General features: G+C 39.8%; 1 protein-coding gene and 1 pseudogene across 1 annotated transcript in view; both read right to left on the bottom strand.

The window, feature by feature from the left end:
- The window catches only part of SYT16 (synaptotagmin 16), a 259,900-nt gene that overhangs the window by 222,714 nt on the left and 21,124 nt on the right, over positions 1-16,062 (bottom strand). The gene's annotated exons all lie outside the window — the stretch shown is intronic.
- Positions 7,041-7,238, bottom strand: LOC125105657 (small nuclear ribonucleoprotein G-like; annotated as a pseudogene).

Below are 16,062 nucleotides of genomic sequence, written 5' to 3'. Positions count from 1 at the left end.
GGAAAAGACCGAAGGGCCAGCTACTGAAGACAGTGTATGGTTTTGTCTCTCAAGTAATGTAGACTTCTGATCTGCATAGCTTTGAGAAGACGCATTGGGAGCATCAGAGCAGTTTGCTGAATGGAAGACAGCTAGGAGGAGATCTAATGAGAACCTCCGCCTCGCGAGGCGAGAAGAAAAGAAGGCTCATTTCAGCTCTGTTTGAATAACTGATGGGTGAACTCTGAGAGTAAATGACCTGGTTCCTCCGGCTGTAGAAGACGCACAAGATATTTCTGTTCCTAGGCAACAGACAGATGCCTTTATTTCTCATCATTGCTTGGGCCAGGATAATTCAATTCCGTTTCCCTTAGAGCCCAGCCTCTGCTTCCTACCTATCTGCAGAGCAGAGCCTGAGACGGTGTCCTTTCCCTTCCCTGAGGCTATCTCACACGCAGACAAGGATTTTTCTGAAAGACTCGATCCTGTTCTTTTTGGGCACGAGGAAAGGAACATAATCTAGAACGCCATCTGCCATCCTGAAATAGCCCATAGTGGCACTATTTTTACCCGGCAATTATCAAACAAATGGAGTCATTTGAAAGAGTCACAGCTGTTCCTCAGTGTTATCTCAGTACAAATATGACACAGTGCGTGCTGATTTTGTTTTCTGCTTTGTGTCTCATGTACACAGAGGCAGTGATAATTTCTCAACCTCCCATCAGAACACAAGTCAAAGTGTGTACTCTACAAGTGAGTCACTCTCGGGCAAATTAAAAATCTCTCGTTATCTTGATTACATGGTCGGGGTTTCGCTAAATGTGATTCTCATTTAGAAAGTGAATGTAATGAACTCTGTATTTCAGAATGAGTGCTAGGAAGATTTTTAATCCCAGAGAAAACATCAAGTTCTGTCCTGGTTAAATGCAACCTAAAAAAATGATTGGTATTCATGATAGATATGGATATAGATATAGATATAGATAGATATATGTATAGATATAGATAGATGAGCATTTTAGTATTCATAATATATATATATGAGCATTTTTAACAAGCAAAATTCTGCAAAACGGATCCTATTTTTCTATTAACAACCTTCATCATAAAACAAGGAAGGTGCCTGACTGAAATAAACGTATCTAGTAAACTGAACACACCTATTCGCACATGCATGCTTGCGTGTGTATGTGCACGCATGCGCGCACACACAGGCAACCCTATCAAACACTTCTCATTCTTTTTGTCCACCTGCATCTCAACCCTGTTTCTATGCATATGGAACTTCCCAGCCTAATGAGGCAGGGCTCACCTCCCACAGTGACAGTGAAAATGCCAAAAACTTGTTCTCCCAGCTTCCTAACCAATCAGATGAGCCCACCCAAGCATACAGAGATCACCCAGAGCTCCCTCTGGGAACAGAGATACTACAAAAAATCCAGAGCTCCACCACCACCCGGCTGGGGACAGGCATGCAGGGTTCGGTACCAACAGTCCCCAGGGTGCACGCTGCAGTGCCCACCATTCTGCAGTAACAGGAGTGTCCACCAGACCCTCTCCACAGGCTGACATTGTGCTCCATCCCTGACCGCATAGCCACAGCTGGGCTTTCCAGCCCTCCCAGATACCCTGGTGAGCCCGGTGACGTGCTTCCAAACAACTTATTTGCTGCTTAAACCAACCAGCCCTGGCTGATTGCTACAACCAAGAACCCCAAGTCAACAAGTACTTTTTTCATGGTTTAACCACGTGAAGATCAAAAATAAGCTTGGAGTTTCTGTTCTCCTACAAAATTTTCAAGCTTTTTCCCAATTCCTCAATCTCCAGTCTGTCTTTATTTTATGTACGTATAATCCACAGAAATTTCTCTAACCCCTGCCACTATCCCCCACACACACAAATTCCCTGACTTCATACTTTCAACCAGGAATGCATCCAGAAGTAGGAAGATAAGCTGCAGGAGGAAAATGCATGTTGACATGGCCACTGCTAAGACTAGCCCCTGGGAAAGCAGGAAGGATTACGTATCCACATGCTAAAGCCAGCTCTGACATCGGGTGATGCATGGGCAGACCTCAGCATTTTCAAGCAGCGCCCCTCAAACTCTAATTTACTTCTGAATCTCATAGGGATTGTGTTAAGATGCAGGCTCTGCCTCAGCAGGTCTCAGAGTCCCCAGCTCTCCCAAGCTCCCAGGTGTTGTCCATGCTTCTAGTCCACAGCTGCTGGCAAGGTGCTCAAGTGCTCGGACACGACTCTTAAGTCACCAAAATGAAACTGTCCCAGGCAGGAGGAAAAAAAAAAAAAAAAACACTCCGTGTGTTCTGTCTCCATTTCTGGAGCTCATCTCGTCTACTTCTTTTAATTTTATATTTAGAATAACTAGACTCCAAAGTGGCAATACATTTCATCATTTGGCACACGACTCACACCAAATGGAAAATTTCTATGTGGAGAGTGTTAGAACATATAAAACAAATTATTAGATCTTGCTTCTCTGGTTCTGAAAAACCTTCAAGTCTATAGTTAGCCTATTTAATACAAAGGCTACTTCTGGATCCTACAGATTAAACAGTATTAGAGACCTCCACTATCTTATGATTCCCAAGATTTTCACTTAGAAGGCCTTTACACTTTTTTCAAATGTAAATTAAAAGTATAAAGGTTTATTTTTGAAGCACAATAACCCCTGAACACAAAGGCCAGGGGCACAAAGAAGAAATATGCTTTGTACCTCACCCTGACCCCAAAATTGGCCAGTATACTTTTCCAAGCATTAATCAATGTAATTTCTAAAGGCAGAACATATCCTGCTTTACTTGTAACACGGATAACTGCTCATTAAATGTGCCCCAAATCCCACAACACATCCAAAAAAATAAGAGGGGGCCACGAGCTCTCTTTTCATAACTCTAAAAACAATATAATCAGTCTACAATTTCCTAGAAGGCCACTGGGTAGGTAAGAACATCACTTTACTTTTAACTATCCTAAAGGACAGACATTCTAAAAATACCACTATCCATGGCCAACATGTGGACAAAAAGTACAATGGAGGGGAAGCAAGGGGCTTGGCTTGCAGAATTTGGGTGGAAGGAGAACAGCAAACATTAGAGCACATCTGAGATCACGTAGCCAAATTTTACAGGTTTTTACAATTCACATGCTCTCTTTTCCCAGCATCTATCTACAGTCAATATTTTAGACAGCTTATTCTTTTTTTTTTTTTAAAGATTTTTTATTTATTTATTTGACAGAGAGAGATCACAAGTAGACAGAGAGGCAGGCAGAGAGAGAGGAGGAAGCAGGCTTCTTGCTGAGCAGAGAGCCCGATGTGGGACTCGATCCCAGGACCCTGAGATCATGACCTGAGCCGAAGGCAGCGGCTTAACCCACTGAGCCACCCAGGCGCCCCTAGACAGCTTATTCTCACCGAGCTATCCTTAACAAATAATTGCCTTTCAGAAGAAACCAAACAATAAGGCTAATTAATTTGCTAATATCACTCCTTATCTATGAATATAATGTTTTAGTAAGATTCTCTTCTAGAGCTGACTCAAAACAGATTCTGTAAAGTGAATTGCTTGATAGAAACGAGTAATGAAGTATTCTGTAATGTAAGCAAATTGTGCAAAACAAAACTCAGTTTTTAGAAACTGAGTTACACTTCCAAACAAACGAGAGCTAACTCCTTTTCCTGAAGAAGAAGAAGAAGAAGAAGAAGAAGAAGAAGAAGGAGGAGGAGGAGGAGGAGGAGGAGGAGGAGGAGGAGGAGGAGGAGAAAGAAGAAAGAAGAAGAAGAAAGGATGAGGGGGAAGAGGGGAAGGAGGAGGAGAAGAAAACAGGAGGAACTATGAAGTGAGTAAGGGTACTTAAACCAAAGTCAATACTTTCCCAAACCTCAAGACAAGGAGCAGAGTTCACAGCGAGATGTGACCCTGGTCTCAGCAAGTAACTCATTACTTCTCAGCTACCATAGACAATAGTGAGGAAGAAATTTTTTTCCCTTGGGAAGAGCTATGAAGGGGCCAGGAAGGCACGGAAAGGCCTGAGGAGCTACTGAGATCCAGTTAATTTCAGGTAACTAGTGGAGGGAGATCTCCTACACAGGTTTCAAACCAAGACTGAGCTTCAAATTGGCTGTATAAGAATTTTTAAATCTACTTAGGACAGTGATAGGTATGAAGATGTATTGTGTTCATAGGGAAAACTGTAAATAATCCAGGCATACTTTATGTCTATAACCCAGGGAATAGTTTATGATTGTACATTTGTTAATTCACAATGCATCAATGAAAGCTATAAAACAATGCATCAAATATTTATAATTGGATTTGAAGTCAGGATATGGAGCCATATACATAGTGTGATTACAACTATTAATAACAACTACTATTTATTGAATACTTTTATTTTATTTCTAATCCATACCACAATATTGTAAGGGAGGTAAAAGTCATTCATATGTTTTACAGATTAAAAATGAAGCTTAAAGAGACCAAGTAACTTACCCAGTTAAATAAAAACATAATACTTCTTTAACCCAAAAAAAGGTAGGAAACAAAGAAAAACAAACAAGGAACAGATAAGACAAATAGAAAATAACCAGTAAGATAGATTTAAATCCAACATTAATAATAATTACCTTAAAGAAATGGTCTAAACTCACCAACTAAAAAGTCCATTCAAAAAGAAACACATACTATTATTAGCAAGATAGCAGTTAAGGAGGTCCTCAGTCCTCATTCCCCCACAGAAACACAGATTTGATAACAATCCATAGACAAAAGTACATCTGTGAGAGCTTTGGAGTCTAGGTCAGAGGTAGAAACACCATGGTGAAATCCAAGAACAGGGAGGGCCACTTGGAAAAGGGAGGTCTGCCAATTTCAGACACGACTGCAGACCCAGGAGCAGCCCCATCTGCCTGTGGAATGAATTCCAGCACAGCCATCCAAGATCCTACCACCAAACCCACCTGCCCACAATCTTAGTAAACAGGCCTGCCCACTAGGGTCCCAAATGTGGACTAAGAAGTCACCCTATAACCCTATGCTTATTCCATTCAACCACAGTCCCAGAGGCAGTCCTGGACACCAGGACACCCGGCAGGAGCCATATTAACCTGTGCCCTGCTAGCAGGCCCACCAACAACAAGCCCAACTGTGGAACTGAGAGCAGCCTCCTCAGCCAGCTTCAGCCTCACTGTGGCTCTGGAATCAGTTCCATCTCCAGCAGGAGGTCTTTCCCTGCTGAAACCAGTCTGTACAGACTAGAAGAATTGCCCCTTCAATTCTTCTATTCCAATTCCAATATAAAGCTACAAGGATCACAAAGAATCAGGCAGCTCGGGCATCACCAAAGGAAACTAATAAAACTCCAGCAACTGATCCTAAAGAAATGGAGATTCATCAACTGCTTGATAAATAGTTCAAAATTATCACCTTAAGGCAACTCAACAAACTACAAGAGAACACAGACAACTAAGTGAAATCAGGAAGATAATACATGATTAAATGAAAAGTTCAACAACAAAAAAAGAAACCCTAAGATTTAAAAAGACAAATTGAAGGACATCCCCAGTTCAAGTTTTTGAAGAATTAATATTGTTAAAATGTCCATATTTCCCAAACTGATCTATAGATTCAATGCAATCCCTACCAAAATGCCAACAACTTTTTTTACAGAAACAGAAAAAAAACTTCATTTAGAACACAAAAGACCTGAAATTGACAAAACCATTTTGAACATAAAGAACAAAACTAGCAATATCATACTCCCTGATTTCAAAATATTATAAAGCTATAGTAATCAAAACATTAGGGTACTTGCATAAAAACACATATAGACCAGGGGCACCTCGGTGGTGGAGTCAGGTGATCCAACTCCTGGTATCAGCTCAGGTCATAATCTCAGGATCCTGAGATTGAACCCTACATTGGGTTTCAAGTTTAGTGCAGAGTCTGCCTGAGTCTCCCTCTCCCTCTGTCCCCCTGCTTGTGTTCTTGTGTTCTCTCTGTCTCTGTCTTTCTCTCAAATAAACACGCACACACATACATGTGCACACACACACACACCATTAGACCAATAGACCAGAAAACCCAGAAATAAATTGAGGCATTTACTGTCAACTGATCTTCAACCAGGGTGGCAAAAACACACAATGGGAAAAAGACAGTCTTTTTAATAAATGGTGCTGGGAAAACTAGATGTCTCCGTGCAAAACAATGATATTGGACTATAAAAAGTAAACTCAAAATGATTTAAGACTTAGGGGCAGCTGGGTGGCTCAGTGGGTTAAGCCTCTGCCTTCGGCTCAGGTCATGATCTCAGGGTCCTGGGATCGAGCCCCGCATCGGGCTTTCTGCTCAGCGGAGAACCTACTTTGCCCCCGCTTCTCTCTCTGCCTGCCTCTCTGCCTACTTGTGATCTCTGTCAAATAAATAAATAAAATATTTTTAAAAATGATTTAAGACTTAAACATAAAACCTGAAACAAAACCCTTAGAAGAAACTATAGGGGAAGGACTTTCTAAACATTAGACTGTGCAATGAGTTCTTGGATACAACACCAAAAGCAGAGACAACAAAAGCAAAAAATAGATAAGTAGGATTACACCAAACTATAACACTTCTGCACAGTGAAGGAAATAATTAACAAAATAGAAAGGCAACTAAAAAAAAGGAAAAAATATTCATAAGTTGTATATCTGATAAGGGGTTAACGCCTAAAACTGTATAAAGAACTCATAAGTTCAAAAGAAAAACCAACAAATTCTGATTAAAAATAGACAAAAGAACTAAATATACATTTCTCTGAAGAAAGTATAAAAATGGCCATAAGTATATGAAAAGGTGTTCAAAACCACTAATCACCAGGGAAAAACAAACCACACCTGCTAGGATGGCTATTCTTTTTTTTTTTACTATTACAAAGTTTATTTAACAAAAAAGTTCAATATTAAAATGCACATGACCTGATTTTGACATTGTAGTAAAACAGGTTCTATGGAGAGGGGACATTTGGAAGCAGTTGATTCTTCTGATGAACACACCCATTGTTTATACTTGTTCCAAGGCTTATAACATGATACTATCTCCTCATATTACCACCATTCCAATACTGTTCTGTTGCTCACAAGTTGCCATCTGCACACATTCATCTATCACAAGATTCATAAATGGATCAAACCTCCACAATATTCCTTGGACATGTCTGCCACCATTTATTTTCAATGATAATTTCTTGTCCATAAATTTTTTCAATTCAGAAGGGTGAGCTTTCTCATGGTATCTACTCAGCGAGCTCAAAGATGCTAGGTTGGCTATTATTAAAAAAGGAAGGAAGGGGGGCGCCTGGGTGGCTCAGTGGGTTAAAGCCTCTGCCTTCAGCTCAGGTCATGATCCCAGTGTCCTGGGATCGAGTCCCGCATCGGGCTCTCTGCTCCGCTGGGAGCCTGCTTCCTCCTCTCTCTCTCTCTGTCTGCTTCTCTGCCTGCTTGTGATCTCTGTCAAGTAAAAAAATAAAAAAATTAAAAAAAAAAAAAAAGGAAAGAAGGAAGGAAGGAAAGAGAACAAGTGTTGGTGAGAATGTGAACAAGAGGGAGTGGCTGGGAGAATGTAAATTGGTGTAGCCACTATGGAAAACAATTTGGAGTTTCCTCAAAATATTAAAAATAGAATTATTATTTGATCTAACAATCCCACTTCTGGTTATATATCCTAAAGAACTGAAATGGAGGTCTCAAAGAGATGTCTGCACTCCCATATTAATTGCAGAATTATTTACAATTGGCAATATATGGAAATAACCTAAATGTCTATCAATGGATGAATGGATAGAAAAAAATGTAGTATAATCATACAATGGAATATTATTCAGACTTAAAAAATAAATCCTTCCATTTGCAACATAGGTGGACCTGGAGAATATTATGCCAACACATATGCAGACAACAGAAAGACAAATACTACATGATCTCACCTATAAGTGGCATCTAAAATAGTCAAACATAGAAGCAGAGAGTAGAACGGTGGTTACAAAGGGCTGGGGAAGGAAAGGCTGGGGGAAGGTAGACATGAAGGGATGCTGGTCAAAGTGTACAAAGTTTCATTTATGAAAAATAAGTAAGTTCTGTAGATTTATGTGCAACAGAGGGCCTATGCTTAATAATACTATGTTATATGCTTAAAAATATGCCAAGAGGTAGATCTTGTGTCAAATGCTTTACTACAAAAAATATCTTTAGCTTTTTGTATGCAAAAACAAACAATCCAAATGGCTCATATCTGTTAAAAAATTGAATTTGTAGTTTTATTTATTTAAATAAATTGAATTTGTAGTTTTATTTATTATAAATACAAAGATTTTATCTATTTATTTGACAGAGAGAGACACAGCAAGAGAGGGAACACAAGCAGGGGGAGTGGTAGAGGGAAAAACAGGCTTCCCTTGGAGCAGGAAGCCCAATGCAGGGATCATGACCTGAGCTGAAGGCAGACACTTAACGACTGAGCCACCCAGGCACCCCGAATTTGTAGTTTTAAATAAAAACTTCCAGAACCAGAAGCCTTCACTAGGAAATTCTACCACACATTTAAAAGGGAAATAATAGCAGTTTTGCAGTTTAAGAAAATAGATAAAGAAACATCTCCCCACTCATTTTATGAAGCCAGAACTATTTTGATACCAAAACCGGACAAAAACAACAAGAAAACTTAGACCAATATTTTTCATGAACAAGAACCTAAACACAAGAATTCTTAAGAATTTTATCCAACAATACAAAAGAAAGGATAATATGTAAGACCAAGTAGCCTTTATCCAGGTAATGCAAAAGTGGGTTAACATTCAAAATCAATGTAACTCAACATATTAACACTCAAGAAGAAAAACTACGTAATCTTCTCAATAGATGCAGGAGAAGTAGTTGATAAACTTCAACATCCATTCTTGATCAAAACGCTCAGCAAGCTAGGAATAGAAGGCAACCTGACAAAGGGCAACTACAGCAAACCTAGAGGTAGCATTGGACTTAATCATAAAAGACAGAATGCTTTCTCTCTCTGTCTGGGATTCAACATTACAATCTTTTGTTACCTTATTCCCTAAGTATTTCACATTTTGTTATTTTTTTTTAAGTTTTTTTTTTTTTTTTTTTTTTTGGACAGAGATCACAAGTAGGCAGAGAGACAGGCAGAGGGTGGGGGGGAGCAGGCTCCCTGCTGAGCAGAGAGCCTGATGCAGGGCTCGATCCCAGGACCCTGGGATCATGACCTGAGCCAAAGGCAGAGGCTTTAACCCACTGAGCCACCCAGGTGCCCCAGTATTTCACATTTTGAATGCTACTGTACAAAGTATTGTTTTTAATTCTATTTAATTCAATATTATTGCTTTAATTGCTAATAATATAGAAAATTGTTTTTTGTATATTTTATCTTACATCCTGTGAAATTGTAGACTCCCTTACAGTACTTCTAGTACCTTTTCTGGTACCTTTTCTGTAGATTTCAATTCATAGCTCAGGACATATGGGTCTTCAAGGTATGGAGTATTGGGGCAACTCTCACTGAAGATAAACTCGCAAAATTCTCATAAGCCACATGAGGAATCACCATGAGTATGAAAGAGCAAACAAGGAGAGTTTTAGTTCTTCCTTTTAAATTTGTATGCCTTTTTTTTTTCTTGCCATATTGCATTGTACAAGAAAATCCAGGGAGAACAGAGTCATAGAAATTGACATGCTAATTCTAAAATTTATATGGAAAGACAAATGACCTCAATTACCTAAAACAGTGTTGAAAAAGACCAAAGTGGGGTAATTTACATTACCTGACTGCAATACGCACACATATAGTAATCAAGGCAGTGTGGTACTGATGTAAAGACAGACAAAAAGATCATTTAAAGAGAGTAGAGATTCCAGAAATAATCCCACACACATATGGTCAATTAATTTCCAACAAAAGTGCCAAGGCAATCTGATGGAGAAAAGATAATCTTTTTCAACAAGTGGTGCTAAAACAATTAGATGTCCATATGCAAAAACAGTGAACCCTGACCTGTGGCTCACAACATAAATATTAAATAGATAATAAATGTAACATCTAACACTTGAAAATTTCTAGAAAAAAAGGCATGAAAAGAAATACTTGTTAACTTTGGGTTGGGCAATTATCTCGTAAAGTAGAACAGTGCACAAAATATAAAATTTTAAAAATGCAAAATTAGGGGTGCCTGGGTGGCTCAGTGGGCTAAAGCCTCTGCCTTCAACCCAGGTCATGATCTCAGGGTCCTGGGATTAAGCCCCACATCGGGCTCTCTGCTCAGCAGGGAGTCTGCTTCCTCCTCTCTGTCTGCCTCTCTGCCTGCTTGTGCTCTCTCTCTGTGTCAAATAAATAAAATCTTTAAAAAAAATGCAAAAGTAGATTTTACCCAGATTAAAAACTTCTGCTCTTCAAAATACTCTGGAAGCGCATCTTCAAGAGAGACTGATGTATCCCTTAAATGAGAAGGTAAGTGACAAACTACAAGAAAATAGTTGTAAAAACATACATCTGACAAAGAATTTGTATACAGAATAAAGAACTTTCATAACACTATAAAAACACAAAAGCAATTTTTTAAATGGACAAAAGACTAGAAGACACACTTCACCAAAGGAGGTACATAGATGGCAAATAAGCCCATGAGAAGATATTCAACATCATTAGTCATAGGAAAATGTAAAAGCCACCAGGAGATAATCTCCTGATACCTACTAGAATGGCTAAAATAAAAATACAGTGAAATCTCAATTGTTACTAAGGATGTAAAGTAACTGGAACTCTCATACATTGCTGGTGAGAATACAAAATGGTACAGCCATTTTGGAAAATATTTTGGCAATTTTTAATGAGTCAAATGTACACATGCCTACCATACGACCCAGCAACTCACCTCTGAGGTGTTTACTGAAGAGAAATGAAGACACATGTCCAAATACTTACCTGTGAGCATCCTATAACAGCTTCAATCATAACAGTTGAAACCTAAAACAAACCCAAGTCCACCAACTGGTGAGTGTACATCCATACAATAGAATATTCCTCCACGTAAAAGAGAACAAACCAATGATACACATAAGAACAATGACAAATCTCTAAAGCATTATGTTAAGAAAGAAGCCAGTCACAACACAACATACTGTATGATTTCATTGTTCAAATGAAAACCCCAGACCCAAAATGACATCATAGATTAAGACTCCAAGTCAGTAAGTCAAAACTTAATACCCAACCTAACTGTAGTTTCAAGCCCCAGAAATGAAACCTTTAGTCAGTCAACATAGAATTTCCTAGTCAATACTAGGAAACTTACTGATATATCCCTTCTGTTCCTCTTAGGAGGACAACCTTGTCTAACCAATGCATTTCTTGGTAGTAAATTCTTTTCTTCATTTTTTCATGCCTGCTACCTTTAAAAAAAGTTTTGTTTTGTTTTGTTTTTACTTTTGTTTAGCTTAGTGGAGCTCACCTCTACTTGCTAAAGGGAATGCTGCCTGATTCATGTATTGTTTAATAAAGCCAATTAGATCTTCAGATTTACTCACTTGAATTTTATTCTTTAACACCACCTATATGAAACTTTAGAAAAGGCAAACTGTCCTGATAGAAAATATATGACTCATTGTCAGGGGTTGGGAAGAGGAGGTAGGGGACTGTCTGCACAGGGACATGAGCAAAATTTGGAGGGCGAGGAAGGTGTTCTATGCTATACATGCAGTGGTAGTTACAAAACTGTATATTCTTCAAAACTTACAGAATGGTGGACTTAAAATTGGTGAATTTCACTACATGTAAATACTTCAATAAAGCTGTAAGAATATAAGCATATAATAATAAAATACCAAAATGTTATCAAACAGAAAGTAAAAAGCACCTGTCATTCAACCATCCAGACTCTACCACGGCTAAGACTTCGGTGCATTAAAATGTTTATATTTTTACCATTAAAAGATGATCTTTGTAACTGAGGGTTGATGGAGGGACTTAGGTAGGGGATGGCCTAGATGGGTGATGGTTATTACAGAGAACCCTTGTGATAAGCACTGGCTTTGTATATAAGTGGTGAATCACTGAATTCCACTCCGGAATCCAGTAATGCATTACATGTTAACTAATAAAATTTAAATTAAAAAAAGAAAAAGTGATCTTTGTAAATTTTCTAGCTTAATTTTGTGAATTGTTTTGTAATCTACTTTGTCTTCACTTATCATGAACATTTTTGTGTCCATAAAGATACAGTACAACATGGCTTCCAGTGGCTTCAAAACTGTCCATTGTATACTTGCAAAATAACACGTTCAGATTCAGTGTTGTGATGAATCCCATCACCAAGAATCCGGCTCTCTCCGTCACCACTTCCTATATTTCTAATTCACTCCTCTTGCAATCCCCGGCTCTAAACCACCCTCCATTCTTCCAAGATCTACATTTCCTGGATCCCAGTCCCTTTCCAGTGTCCCTCCGCCTCCCCAAGGTTTGCTTCCTTCCTTCCCCAGCTCACAGCTTTGCAGCTCGCTGCACGCTCCTTACACAAACTTGCATCTTTCCGCAGCCTCAGACCCACTTAGCAAAATCGCACCTTGGTCAAAGCCAGCTCTCCATCCTCAGTGTTGACTTCCCTTCGCAACAGGGCTGAGCAAGCCCGGTGAGCAGAGTAGCCTTGCAGTTACATTCCTGGCCAGGAGCCTCGGAAGGATTCTCAATGCCTGTGGCAATCTTTCCCCGTTTCCCAGTTCACTCCCTCAGCCCCCTCTCCCAGCCCAAGCCTCACAAACTATCTTTTGGGCCAGGCCAGATATTCTTATTTCCAATCCCTTACAGACCAATACTTTTGCAAAATACTATTAAAATATCTCAGCGATGTCAACTGCTGTAAAAGTTTCTAAATGCTTACTCTCACTTTCTGTATTTACCTCCTGGAAGGGCCGTAACCAAGAGCTCAGGACAGGCCACTCCCCACTCCCAGTGCTGCAGTCCCAGAGGACCCCCCCCCTCCCCTTTCTCCCCAAACTGCCCACACATCCCACAGTCCCAATACTCCCCTCTTAGCCCTTTGCTCTCTTTGCTCTGGATTGATGACCTTGTTCCTCTATCACAGGCAAGGAACCAAGGACCAGAAAGGACCCACTTTCCAGGTATTTGTCTCCCTTTACTACCAATGAAGTGTCCACATTCCCACCTCTGGCCAATGCCCCGTTTAGGCATTAGACACACCGACTCCAGGACACTGTTCCATTCACTCCTCTTTCTCTCCTCATACACAGTTTCCTCTCTATGGAACCACTCCCACCAGCCTAAATGCTGGTACTTTTCCCATCTTAAATAAACAAACCTCTCTGATCCCACTTTCCCAGCAGTCTCTTAATGCCCTCTCCTTTTATCCTATTACACTTTCTCCAGTCCCTCTTCTCCTTTCCTTAACCTACTCCAATCGGGCTTGCCAGGCCCCTCCATCAAAGGCTTCCTCAAGGTCAAAGTTGTCTACTTTGTAAAAATCTGACAGTGAGCAGCCAGTCTAAGAAGCAGCAGATACTTGTGATGGTCTGCATTGCCTTCCCTGGGCCCACCTCTGATCTCAACCACTGCTGTGATACCAAGTTCTATGCTCACTGACGACATGGCTTATCACTTCTCTCTGCTTTTCTGACTCAAGGCTTTCTCCCATGGGAGCCTGCCAAGTGCAGTAGAGGGGAGTTAACATAGTGACAAAACCCTCAACCAAGAACTGTCCTAGCTCTTGTCTGTTTGAACAGACATTCTGCACCCTTCTCAGATGTGGCAGTGAAACTGACTCCCGTAATCAGAAGCAGTCACCTTGATAACACACCCTTTATTGGCATTCCTCCTCCATGGCCTCACCTTCCCCATTCTCTCACTCCTACTCCTGGGATCACCTCCCAAGTTAATGTCTGTACCCAGGAACTTGTCTGCAAGTTCTGCTTTTAAAGGAACCCACACAGAGGTAATCTTTATCTAACTGATCACATCCCACAGGGTTGATAATTCTCTCTTCCTTGAAACAAATGTTTACTTGGCTGCTGTGGTATTAATTCTTCTGTTTTTCCTCCTAACTCCCTGATTGCTCCTTCCCAGTCTCTGGTAGTCCTCCTCCCTGGACTCTGAATACTGAATACTCTTTCCCATACTTCTGCTTATTTTGGGGTTGTGAGCTGGTGTCACAGCTTTCAATATCACCCAAATGCAGATAACTGTCAAGTTTCTATACCAAGACCAGCTCTTTCCCCTGAACTCCAAACTCAGACATCCAAAGGCCTAGTCAATATCTCTACTAGGATGTTGAATAGACATCTCAGACTCCGTATTTCCAAAGCCAGACTCCTGATCCCTTCCTCCAACTCTCGCCTGCCCAAACCTGCTTTTCCAGTCTTCCCTCCAAGTTCATGGCAGTTCCTTCCTTCCACTTGCTCAGGTAAAATCCCTAGAGGGATCTTTGGTATCTCTCTGTCATACCCCAAATTCAGTCTTATCAGTCAATCCTAGCAGTTCTATCTCCAAAATCTGACTAGCTCTCACCACTTACACTGCTACCCACTGTCACCCTTCATCCACATTTAGTCAGTTCTGAAAAAAAGCAGCCAGAGCAATACTGTTAAGATGTATGTTAGATCTTACATGTAGGCTAGATGTTATTTCTATTATCAAAATCCTTCATAGCTTTGGTTCTCAAAGTAAAATCCAAAATCTTCCCTACTAGCTCTCAAGTCTACTCCATCAGGCCCTCAACCTCCTAGCCTCCCCTTGTCCCATGCTCCCCTTCACTCCCCCCTCTCCAGGTACACAGGCTTCTTTAGAGTGCTTCAACCACCCCACACATTCCTGGCTCTTTCTTTTCAAGGTCCTCTGAGGACTTCATGGACAACATGTGAGTAGAAACCTATGAAGTTCATGTGCTAATTTGATAAGTTAGTTGTGAGTCTTTGTTTCAGCTGTGTCAGTTTTAGACGTATACAAACCACACAAGTTTATTGCCAAAAAAACTAAAACAAAACAAAATAAAAAGCTAGATCCCCTTTCATGTAGAAAAACCTTGCCTGGATATGATGACTGATAAACAAATAAATAACACAATTACCATTCTATCTTAATGGTAAATTATTTGGCAGAATAGTTTTGAATAGATTAACAATCATCCCATTACATACACATATACATCTGTAGTTCCATGCAAAACTATAGCTTAATTACTCCACCAAGAGGCATTAGATAAGCTTGTTCCTTTAACTCTCCTTAGAAAATTATCTTGGATTCAGATAGCACTGAAAAGAGTTTGGCAGTACCAATATGCCTTCTCCCTTTGTCACTTCTTAATTTGAAGGACTTTGTTTGGGATTTGTTGTCAGTGAATTTTAAAAGAGAAAAGCCTTGTGGACGTGAAGCTAACAATCAATAAATTTATCTAGGTCCCTTCAGAAGGAGAAGAATTTATTTATTTATTTATTTATTCTATTTATTTATTTATTTATTTATTTATTCAATAAAGCACTCATAGTTCATATAACCTTGCCTCCTAGTTCCTATAAAAGCAAGTGTGATGAGAGAAACATTCAAGAAAACATCTTAAGAACCAAGATGCCAAAATTATCACTACTACGAGACAAACAAAAGTAAGACCCCAAAGTCCTTTCTCTATACCAAGCAGGAGGGGGGAAGTATTCGCTGCATATGTCACAGCTATGCAAGTAGAAAAAAATAAGCAACAGTATCTGTAATCTTAAGGTAAATCCCTGAGGAGCACATTCACTAAGTTTGAGTTTCTGATTTATAAAATGTAAGCTTCCCACTGCCGGTGAAAACCAGACTGAATTTGACAACAGAGACAAAGATGCCCAGACTATAAGGGGTCCAGCAACTCAAGGGTCCAGAATGATTTCAGTTCTTCTGGCTTTCAAGCTGTGTTTGTTTGGGACAGGTAAAGAACAATAAAAATTAAACTCTGCACTTTAAAACGAGAGTAATTCAACAGGCAATAAAGCTCTGTGTTTATAGCATCAACTTGACTCAAAAAAAAAAAAAAAAG

Source organism: Lutra lutra, chromosome 7 (genome assembly GCF_902655055.1).
Source record: "Lutra lutra chromosome 7, mLutLut1.2, whole genome shotgun sequence".
Classification (NCBI taxonomy): Eukaryota; Metazoa; Chordata; class Mammalia; order Carnivora; family Mustelidae; genus Lutra; species Lutra lutra.
This window is presented reverse-complemented; position numbering and strand designations above follow the sequence as displayed.